The sequence below is a fragment of the Octopus bimaculoides genome, chromosome 24 (assembly GCF_001194135.2).
Source record: "Octopus bimaculoides isolate UCB-OBI-ISO-001 chromosome 24, ASM119413v2, whole genome shotgun sequence".
NCBI lineage: Eukaryota > Metazoa > Mollusca > Cephalopoda > Octopoda > Octopodidae > Octopus > Octopus bimaculoides.
The window spans coordinates 19,222,295-19,231,570 of record NC_069004.1 but is presented as its reverse complement, the minus strand read 5'-3'; the positions used below and the strand labels follow the sequence as shown (position 1 = coordinate 19,231,570).

The following is a 9,276-nucleotide window of genomic DNA, read 5'->3' as shown; positions in this document are numbered from 1 at the left end:
ATATATATGTATATATATATATACATGGCATTCGGACTAAATTTGACGCCTTTTTAAAATGTCTCTTTTTTTTTTTCAGGAACAGCTTGAGGGATTGGAGGACAAGTAACGGTGCTAGAGAGCATAATGATTAATGTTTTAGTTGAGAAAGAGTTATCTGACTTGGAGGACATCTGAACGATGATGGTTCACCTCAAGTATCAAAATACAAACATCACGACTGCTGCTCAATGTTCTGTGAACACTATAAAATCTGTAAGATGTAATATGGACAGCTACGAAGCTGTGACCAGAAGGAAGGGATACAGCAAGTGTTCAGGCTGCGTCCACACGCTAGGGTTTATTCCCATATCTTTGAACAGACCCATAGGCCCAATTCAGACAGCTGTGTGAAATTGCTGAAGACTGTGGTCTGTCCCTCGCTGGAGAGGGCTACTGTTGGAAGGCCATATGTGTAGCAGCAGGATTTGGCTCCTTGTCATACCAACGAAAAGAGTCAAAAGTGATTGGTGGAGATTTTCTACGTTTTCACAAGTTCCAATTCCTGGGCTTCTAATTCTATGGGTTGCTATGAGTGGGGCATGGCTGAAAAAGACGGCAACTACTCTGCCTGCAGCACCAAGCCCAAGTTGGTAGCCCAGATCAATGAAGTATTTGAAAATCTTCCCAGGGATGTCTTGAGGAATGCACACGTTCGGTTCAGAAGCCGTTTGTTGCTGTGGTGGGAGCTGAGGGCGGCTATTTTGAGTAAACCGTTATCTCCCAGCCATAATCTGGTTGATATCTTTTGAATTTTTTAAAATACTTGTATTTTTTGGATGAGATATTGTGTTTTCTTTTCCTTTTATGTCAAATTTATGCTAGACACCTTATATATATACACAGGCTTCGAGAGGTATTTCAAGATATTCGTAGTAATTTAATAAAACCACTCAAAGCTAACAAAAACCAAATGTATTTTAATAAAAATTTGTGCTCATGTTTTCTAGAAGCAATCGATTCGTCTTTAGCTTTGATTACTGAATGCGGGACCGGAATCGTTGACATGCCTGCACTAAATGGTCCTTATTTACTTTGGACACCACCTGGACAATGGTGGCCTTCAGTGAAGCTATGGCTTTGTGAGGATGTCGATTAGTCTCTCTCTTTCAGCAACACTCGAAACGTAGTAGCCCTTGGAATTTTAATCAGGCGAGTTTGGAGGCCAAAATTTGGTGCTACATGATTTGACCATCATTCTTTGGTTGCTAAACTGAGTACATCTATGCAGGGTTTAGCAATTGTCTCCAGCACCTCAATGTATCCAGCAGTATTAATTCTAAGATCCTATGAAAGGTGTGAGGGGGTATAATAGCATGACTATCATTACTCACCACTCTTAAAATTATTACGGTTGCTTCAAACTTAATGTGGATCACTTTGGAGACATCAAAAGGATCTGCACCTAACTGTCATTTCTCCTATTAGACTTTTGGTGTTGATAGAAATTTTTCTCACCGAGATGAACCAATGCATGTCATGTTCATGAGGGTTTTTAACATTGTTAAGGAACCGCTTGGCACCAATCAAACGGTTTTCCTGTATCTTTGCAGAAAAGAATTGGCCTTTGCTTAGTACACACAACTTCTATCGAAAGTCCTCGTGTTCTACAGTTCTGATAGTCCACTCCGATACATGATGTTCATTGACAATGACCCTCATTGATTTTCTAGGTGTATCATCGATAATGTTTCAAACCCATTGGATAAATTGCAGTGTACCTTATATTGTCCGAACGTTTAGAATATTTTAATTTTATTTTTGATTTAGATGGAACTTCTTGCCAGAGGTTCCCAGTTCTATCCAAACTTTACGTACAAAAGATCTCGCAAATTTTAGAACGTTGGCAATTTCTAAATCGCTGTGGTAATGACTTTTCATTTCTTGGGATAACATTTCACTGTCATGAAGCATCCGAAAAAAATAAAACCTTTTAATTGATGTGAAAAGAGTATATTGATAATCAAATCTCCTTAAATCACCATCGCACCTTCTGTGTGTATGCGTGTGTGTTATGCGCGCGCGCGCGAACTGACCGTGACATTTTCCTTCTTCCAGTTGTAGAGAAGTTATGTGCCTCTGGCTATTCGAGTCTGACAATTCGCCTATATAGCCAAGCCCATTATAGGTGAAATATCACCGGTCACTCTCTGACCGGCAATAACAACCAGTTTTTTTAAATATTACTTTTAGAGTGTCCCTAAACGGACATCTTCTTCAAAACAATACCTATTATTCAACTCATGCCACCCAAACACATAAAAATTAATATACCTTATAATCTAGCGAAAAGAATCTGTACCATAGTTTCGGATACCAACACTCGTGAACGAAGACTCCTTGAACTCAGATCAATGCTAATCAAGAGACATTACCTAACATCATTAATAAATGATGGGATTAAACGAGCAAAGGAAATAGACATACAAACATTAAGGGAAGTCAACCGAAATACTACACCAGACTTAAAAATAGTCCTATACTTCTCCACACAACCATAGAAACAACGAGTCCTTCAACATTATCATCCAAAATCTACCCATTCTCACAGGAGATAAAACAATGAACAAAATTTTAGGCTCACACAAAATTATCAAGAGCAAAATGCAACCGAAATCATTGAAAAAAATATTAACCAATTCAAGACTATATCCATTAACAACGGAACCAAAAGTGAAAAAATGCGGTCGCCCTAATTGTGGCACGTGCCCCCACCTTTTGGAGGGTACAGAGTTCCACTTTAAACAAGGTGAAATCAAATTTCACCTGTGCCTCGGAAAACCTAATCTATGCCATTACCTGCTTAGGGTGCGGTAAAAATATATTGGCCAAAGAGGAATGTATCTCCGTCGAAGAAAACTCTTCACAAAGAACAAATCCGCTACCCACAATATAGACATATACAGGTCAATGAGCACATAGAAAGATGTGCTAGGAACCTTAAACTGAATTTCCTAATTTTCCCTTTTTATCAATGTTCACAGAACACCTCAATACAGCAAAGAATGAATAAAGAGGCAACTTTCATAAATAAATATCATCCACAACTCAACATGAACACTTAGCATAATACAGAACACTACTAACCTTACCAATAATACCACTAATTCCCATAGAAACCATCCACCATTCATATTTCAGTATTATATATACCCTAATTGCACCACTTCCAGAACTGCTTACCTCCCTTGCATATTGTCTTTTTACTCAGGGACTAGTAGACCCGACACCGTTTGGAAATCGGTGCTCATTCAAAGCCAGTAAACAGCTTTTCACGATACCGGTATGACTTTGAATCTCTTTAACAATTCAAAATAATGACTTTTATTCCTCTTAATTCTACCTCAGTTCATCTAATTGTATATATTTATCGTTACTTTTCATAAAAAAAGCCTTATTTTTTTAATGTCCAATGTGCATTTTTGCTTTTTTCTTCTCACTTTCACTTTCACCCTTATTTATGGCTTCCTTTGTAGATACGAACTACCTACGACCTATAAGTTAGTGAAACATAAGTCCTATTAACCACACCGGATATCCCTAATTAGGGATAACTACCTCAGATTACACCGGCGGTCAACTAGCCGAACAGGCAGATACGTGGAAGTCATGTTAATAACTAACTACGATACCTTAGATTCAACCAACCTCTATTCTTCATCTACCTCACAATGGATTTAATGAACTTGGAATCTAACTAAAATGTAAGACTTTCGAATCATTGAACATTTTCTTTTCCGGTTTCTCCCTCTATCTTTCACTCTATTCTCTTTGTCTATCTCTGCCTTCTTCATTCTGATGACGTCCACTATTTGCAACGTTGTAAATACATATTTACCTCAACATGGTACACAGAAACAGCTGTAAACTCACTCTTAACCTCAAATTTCTTAACTAATTAGATAATGGCTTTTTAGCATTAAAGACACACTTCTCATGGTTGTTTTCCCTCCATTTTCTTATCGTCTCTCTCTCTCTCTCTCTCTCTCTCTCTCTAACGTTTGGGAAGGTGACAAAGTCTTTTACGTTTCGAGCCTACGTTCTTCAACAGAAAGGAACATGAAGAAATAAACAGAGAGAGAATAACAAACTTTTGGAGCTAGCGGTCAATCATGGTGGCTGGCTGGACAAAGATAGTTAGACAAGAGAGCTAGGAAGAAGGAGAGATGATAAAGTATTGGTGATCCCAAAACGAAGGTGCGCGTGCGTGTGTATGTGAGAGTGTGTAAGTGTGTGCATGTGGATAGGGGCATCAGATGAAGAAGGAAGAGGAGTTAAGCGCATGTGGTGCAAAGGAGCAAAGAGAGAAGATTAATTCCTGTTCACAGCGAAGGCGGGAGTCCGGATGGCCCCTGTGCAAAGATAATCCAAACACAGACACGTGTTGTAATGAATGACCGGTAGAGCGGAAATAACGTGAGACCGGGGTAAGGATGTTATATCTCGGCAGGTTAAGGAATAACCTGGAACCATTCGAGGCAAAAGCAATCCCAATGTATTTCATTAGATGGGTTCGCTTCACTAGATTATAAACAGTTTATAAAGACAATTCAATGAATAAGGAAATTAATACACCTATACATTTTTATTATTATTAGAGTCAATTATACAGAATATTTAATTTAAATCTGTCCGACATGTTTTTGCTGCATGGGTATCTCACAATATGGTTTTCATTTGCATCCAGTTTGTCTATCTGATCAAGAGTCTATGCAGCTTTATTCAAGGTGTTGCATATAGCTGTGGTTTGAAGCGAACTAAAAGTATATTGGTTTAAGTGGTATTATATTTGGTTGGGGACGGTAGTTTTTGTGAGCAAAGAATTAGAGAGGAATATTTAGAAACCTGATACGGCTATAAAAACAGCTATTAGGATGACTCTATGATGATCCTAACGTTTGAAATTCGAATCATGAATACTAGATTCGAAACAAGGTCAGAGTATATTTCATTCACCAGCCTTAATCGAAATAGAAAGGAAAAAGATTCAGAGATAGATGTGTTCAATTAAGGGTCACTAAGTCAAATATAATTTACATATAGAAAAATATCCTCCTAGAAATAGAATAAATTAATTCATTTATGAAGTTTTATAAACGAAGAATACTAATTATTTGGAAAAGAATTGCTAGTAGGATATAGGCAAACTAGATATTGCACTAATATTTACCATGTAAACTCCAGCACCTCTAATCTCCATGATATTTACTTTACTAAAATACTTATCGAGGGAAATTTTTGAATGTTTTTCTGTGATGTGTGCACATTTTAGGGCTGTTTCGTTTTGACTATTTGATAACTGATATTTAGACGTGACACTATTGAATATTTCTTCCAGGCATAAATAAATTGCATTTCTTACCTCCGATTACGTAATGTTTGCTCCCGCCTATTATTTTCCATTCTATATCAACGTTAGTGTTTCTGTCCTTTATGAACCAAATAAACCCACTTAAGCTTGTGCAATGCATTTTCTCCCTATCTTTGAAGAAAGCTTGATGGTTAGCTCGTCTCCACTTGAATGTAGTCGAGCATTCCCCAATATAAAAGTGTGAAATTCTACCTCACATAACCTTACATCTGTACACTGTATTTTTCCTCAAGCACTGTGCATTGAGAGGAAATATTTTCTTGTTGCAGCTACAAAGAATTTTATCGATACTAGCGCTAATGGGATCAGAATTAGATACCTCGACCATATCTTTATCTAAAAGTCTACTGGTGTTTACATTAGGGCTATACTTCTGGGTTTGCGTTCAAAGTATATCACATTTAGTTCACTTAAGTATCGTATCGGTTGCCTTCCTTCTACTGCTCGTCTCCAGTATTCTATACGCTTTCCTTGCATTGTTAATAAGTTCGGTGTTTAAAATCTCTCCAGATCGACTATTTATCTATTCAGTTCGATGATCATGGTTGTTATCCTTATGATTGTTATTTTCATTATCTATTTTACTACGGTCTTTATTATTATGGAATTCAGATATTCTAATATAATGCGCCGCGATAATTTGGGCTAAGTTTCTTCTAGTGGAAAAAGCTAATTTGATCGTGTGCCTGTTAAAATTCGACTGTATTTGTTCGATCTAGAAAAATGCTTTTCCAGGGCTGCGAAAAATTTCGCGGAAATGTTAGTATTTATTTGTCTACTGAATACCGCATTATACCACAGTATCGTCCGCGATTTATTTGTTCTTTTGTAGAGGTCATTTGTATTATTGGAAGTTGGTCTATTTTTATGAAATCAATCTGTTGTATTGAAGTTTATCTTTAAAGTCAGTGTTTCTCAACCATTTTTCTACCTAGTGATCCCTTTGATTCCCATTATACTTGGATAGACCCTCATAACCATTCGATGTTTAAAAAATCCTATTATAGCGGATCAGCAAAAGAGAACGACGGAAATCCTTTCAGTTTCTGTCTACCAAGTCCATTTACAAGGCTTTGATCGGCCTGAGGCTATAGTTGAAGACACTTGCCCAAGGCGCCATGCAGTGGAACTGAACCCGGAACCATGTAGTTTGGAAGCAAAATTCTTTGCACAAGTGAACATCAGACTTTCTTGAACGTTACCTTTCATGTAAGAATGTCTTTCGAATTGTATTTCATGTAAGAATGTCTTTCGAATTGTCTTTCGAATAGTGCTCAGGTGACTCATGTTTTGTGATAGGCACTTAAACCATTAGTGTTTTGCGTTATTTCTGTGTTTTAATTACAAATATCATATCCAATTAAATTACATATATCTAATTAAAGCATACTAAATAAAGCGAATGTGAATACAGTTTTATTTCATGTTAAAACTTTTATGAAATCTTTATGCATTATCTTTTTAAAACACGTATCTTCCCTCCATTGGACACAATTATTACAAGGGAGATAATCATTTCTTTAAAATATTTGGCTGGATTAAAAATTTGAATTTGATATTAAAGAATTATAAGGAAAAAGATGCTCAGAATTCACATTTTTTTTTGGTTTACTTACTCTTTCATTCTTTTACCGGCCATGCTGGGGCATCACTTAAAAAATTTGTTGTCAAATGAATCGACCCCAGTACTTACTTTTTTAAAGCCTGGTACTCATTCTATCGTTTCCTTTTGCCGAACCGCTAAGTTACGGGGACGTAAACACACCAATACCGGTTGTCAAGCACTGGTGGATAAACATACATAAACACAAAGACACATACGCAGCACACACACACGCAAACACAAATACACGACGGGCTTCTTTTCAGTTTCCGTCTACCAGATCCACTAACAAACCTTTAATCGACCCGAGGCTATAGTAGAAAACACTCGCTCAAGGTGGCACGCAGTGCGACTGAACACTGAACCATGTAGTTGGAAAGCAAGCTTCTTACCACACAACCACGCCTGCGCCTATGTAACGCCTGCGTCACGTATGCGCCATGAAGTTCTTTACATTTCTAGTCAGTGGTAACGCTGTGTAGCACTATTTCAGTGTTTTTAGAAGTCATCAGCATGAGATAACCCGTAATTCGTAAATTAAAGATTTTATGAAGTGACACATTTCATTATAGATTGAAAATATATTTTATTCTTGAAATTCTTTAATGCTTAAAATAATTTTGAAAACAAGTAGAAAGGGAAGTGGTGGGAGGCAAACTATCGGTGGAAATAAGGTCGTTCTTATAACATGTGCAAACCGGATTGTCCAAAGGAAACTCATACATCTAAATCTTGGAACTGTAATACCTAGAGGAACAATAATAAAATGATAGTAAGAGTTGTGAAGAGATCTAGCTTATGTAATATTAGAACTGTATCAAACATAATTTTGGCAATTCCAAACATATACATACATGCACAGAATTAATAAAAATGTAGTAAAAATAGAGAAAAAAATGCCAGAGAAAAGCATGAAAATATAATTTTGTTTTCTCATATTTTCATTAAAAGAAATGGAGAAAATACTGAAAACAAATGGAAAATACTTAAGTTTAGTGCTTTAATCCCTTTTTAAGGTGTTAGGGTTTCAAGACAAATTTTTTCTCTTTTGGTCATTGTTGTTTCTTTAAGAAAAATTCCTCAGTTTAGGGAAATTTGTTTCTCCATTTCTAAATGATATTCTGGATCATCCTTTCAGCAGATGTAGGATACACAATGGTGAAAATTACATCCACTTAAAATCTGGTTATGAAAAAAATTTTAAAAGCAAACAAAAAACCCAGTTGATCCACGAAGATTAATGCAGACATGAACTGCAAAACAGGAGATATCATATTTTACATAACTTGCTCCGATTTGTAAGAAAAATTACATTGGCCAACCCGGAAACTCTCTATGTGAAAGAGTGAGGATACATCAACAAGAAATATGCCACTCCGGAACTAAGGAAAATCCTTCTCAGTGAACATTTACAAATTTGCGGGGAGAAATTTTTCTTTTACCAATGCATAAAAGATGATCCTGAGTGTCATTCAGAAATGGGGAGACAGTTTATAAAAGAATTTTCTCAAATCTAAATAATTCTGATTAAAGAAACAATAGTGTTACGTTTATGTATATGTTTTGTAAGACTCCTGATTTAAAATCATGTGCTGAAACAGATATTGTTATACTTGGGCATGGTTATATTTCATGTCGCCATCTCACAAACATATTTTAACTAACCTAAATTTAGCTTATGCCTAAACACTGCTTAGTGCTAACATTTCGTGATTTTCCTCGATCGGGCGATCAACTAGCGCAAATCAGTCAGCGTGTTGACTGAATTATACGTAAAGCTATTGTTTTATAAGTCTGTTCAGAGTTGCCTCTCTTAGGTACATCCCATTGACAAGGGTCAATAAACTCGATGGCTGGGATTCCTGATAGATGGTGACGCTGAACAGACCGGTTATTTTCACACATTTTACCACAAGAGAGATATTTTCTCCATTTCATGTTGGCAGTGTATTTGTCTTAGTTGAAATATGTCACAAACATATTTTAAGTAACCTAAATTTTGCTTATGCCTAAACACTGCTTGGCGCTAACATTTTATACATGCCCCCCCCCACCCCGCACACACACGGAAAGCAAAAGAGGGGTTAAAAAGTCCAGGCAGATATCAATAAAGCACTCAGATTTTAAAGAATTTGGTTAACACTATCCAGCAATCAGACACCAATAAATGCAAGCAGAATACACATCCAAGGTAATTCTTCACATATGACAAGTAGATCCAAATGTCATTTAGAAGAATTTTGAAAAATTCAGAATATTAGAC

The 9,276-nt window shown here is 36.5% G+C and overlaps 1 protein-coding gene across 1 annotated transcript in view; it reads right to left on the bottom strand.

Moving 5' to 3' along the window:
* Positions 1-7,586: 7,586 nt before the first annotated feature.
* The window catches only part of LOC106878647 (centrosomal protein of 83 kDa), a 20,658-nt gene continuing 18,968 nt past the window's right edge, over positions 7,587-9,276 (bottom strand). The window contains exon 6 of the mRNA XM_014927930.2: positions 7,587-7,760. The gene's annotated coding sequence lies outside the window, so the exon portion shown is untranslated. The remainder of the gene's footprint in view (positions 7,761-9,276) is intronic.